Raw genomic sequence first — 2,805 nt, 5'->3', positions numbered from 1 at the left:
TTTTTAATAATTATTTTTTATTTTAATAACTTCTTTTTTTTCTTTTCTTTCTTTCTTTCTTTTTCTTTCCTTCTTTCTTTATCTTCCTTCCTTCCCTCCTTTCTTTTTTCCTCCCTTTTCTTCTGAGCTGTGTGTCTGACAGGGTCTTGGTGCTCCGGCCGGGTGTCAGGTCTGTGCCTCTGAAGTTGGAGAGCCGAGTTTAGGACATTGGTCCACCAGAGACCTCCTGGCTCCACGTAATACCAAACAGCAAAAGCTCTCCCAGAGATCTCCATCTCAACACTAAGACCCAGCTCCACTCAATGACCAGCAAGCTACAGTGCTGGACACCCTATGCCAAACAACTAGCAAGACAGGAACACAACCCCAACCATTAGCAGACAGGCTGCCTAAAATCATAATAAGGTCACAGACACCCCAAAACACACCACCAGACATAGTCCTGCCCAACAGAAAGACAAGATCCAGCCTCATCCACCAGAACACAGGCACCAGTCCCCTCCAACAGAAAGCCTACACAACCCACTGAACCAACTGTAGCCACTGGGGGCAGACACCAAAAACAACGGGAACTACAAACCTGCAGCCTGCAAAAGGAGACCCCAAACACAGTAAGTTAAGTAAAATGAGAAGACAGAAAAACACATAGCAGATGAAGGAACAAGATAAAAACCCACCAGACCTAACAAATGAAGAGGAAATAGGAAGTCTACTTGAAAAAGAATTCAGAGTAATGATAGTAAAGATGATCCAAAATCTTGGAAATAGAATGGAGAAAATACAAGAAACATTTAACAAGGACCTAGAAGAACTAAACAAACAAACAATGACAAACAACACAATAAATGAAATTAAAAATTCTCCAGAAGGAATCAATAGCAGAATAACTGAGGCAGAAGAAATGATAAGTGATCTGGAAGACAAAATAGTGGAAATAACTACTGCAGAACAGAATAAAGAAAAAAGAATGAAAAGAATTGAGGACAGTCTTAGAGACCTCTGGAACAACATTAAATGCACCAACATCAAATGCACCCCTAAATGAATTATAGGGGTCCCAGAAGAAGAAGAGAAAAAGAAAGGGACTGAGAAAATATTTGAAGAGATTATAGTTGAAAACTTCCCTAATATAAGAAAGGAAATAGTCAAGTCCAGGAAATGCAGAGAGTCCCATACAGGATAAATCCGAGGAGAAACACACCAAGACACATATTAATCAAACTATCAAAAATTAAATACAAAGAAAAAATATTAAAAGCAGCAAGGGAAAAACAACAAGTAACATACAAGGGAATCCCCATAAGGTTAACAGCTGATATTTCAGCAGAGACTCTGCAAGCCAGAAGGGAGTGGAAGGACATATTTAAAGTGATGAAAGGGAAAAACCTACAACCAAGATTACTCTAATCTACTCAGCAAGGATCTCATTCAGATTTGATGGAGAAATTAAAACCTTTACAGGCAACAAAAGCTAAGAGAATTCAGCACCACCAAACCAGCTCTACAACAAATGCTAAAGGAACTTCTCTGGGCAAGAAACACAAGAGAAGGAAAAGACCTCCAATAACAAACCCCAAACAATTAAGAAAATAGTAATAGGAACATACATATCGATAATTACCTTAAATGTAAATGGACTAAATGCTCCAACCAAAAGACATAGACTGGCTGAATGGATACAAAAACAAGACCTGTATATAGGCTGTCTACAAGAGATCCACTTCAGACCTAGGTACACATACAGACTGAAAGTGAGGGGATGGAAAAAGATATTCCATGCAAATGGAAATCAAAAGAAAGCTGGAATAGCAATCCTCATATCAGACAAAATAGACTTTAAAGCAAAGACTTTTATAAGAGACAAAGAAGGACACAACATAACGATCAAGGGATCAATCCAAGAAGATATAACAACTGTAATATTTATTCACCCAACGTAGGAGCACCTCAATACATAAGGCAAATACTAACAGCCATAAAAGGGGAAATTGACAGTAACACAATCATAGTAGGGGACTTAACAACCCATTTTCACCAATGGACAGATCATCCAAAATGAAAATAAATAACGAAACACAAGCTTTAAATGATACATTAAACAAGATGGACTTAATTGATATTTATAGGATATTCCATCCAAAAATAACAGATTACACTTTCTTCTCAAGTGCTCATGGAACATTGTCCAGGATAGATCATATCTTGGGTCACAAGTCAAGACTTGGTAAATTTAAGAAAATTGAAATCTTATCAAGTATCTTTTCCGACCACAACGCTATGAGACTAGATATCAATTACAGGAAAAAATCTGTAAAAAATACAAACACATGGAGGCTAAACAATACACTACTTAATAACAAAGAGATCACTGAAGAAATCAAAGAGGAAATCAAAAAATACCTAGGAAAAAATGACAATGAAAACATGATGACCCAAAACCTATGGGATGCAGCAAAAACAGTTCTAAGAGAGAAGTTTATAGCAATACAATCCTACCTCAAGAAACAAGAAACATCTCAAACAAACAACCTAACCTTACACCTAAAGCAATTAGAGAAAGAATAACAAAAAAACCCCGAAGTTAGCAGAAAGAAAGAAATCATAAAGGTCAGATCAGAAATAAATGGAAAAGAAATGAAGGAAACGATAGCAAAGATCAATAAAACTAAAAGCTGGTTCTTTGAGAAGATAAACAAAATTGATAAACCATTAGCCAGACTCATCAAGAAAAAAAGGGAGAAGACTCAAATCAATTGAATTAGAAATGAAAAAGGAGAAGTAACAAATGACACTGCAGAAATACAA

The sequence above is a fragment of the Aethalodelphis obliquidens genome, unplaced genomic scaffold (genome assembly GCF_003676395.1).
Source record: "Aethalodelphis obliquidens isolate GAN/ISIS:26980383/991018 unplaced genomic scaffold, ASM367639v1 scaffold1, whole genome shotgun sequence".
In the NCBI taxonomy this organism is placed as follows: Eukaryota; Metazoa; Chordata; class Mammalia; order Artiodactyla; family Delphinidae; genus Aethalodelphis; species Aethalodelphis obliquidens.
The sequence above is the reverse complement of the archived record's forward strand: the minus strand, read 5'-3'. Positions refer to the sequence as shown.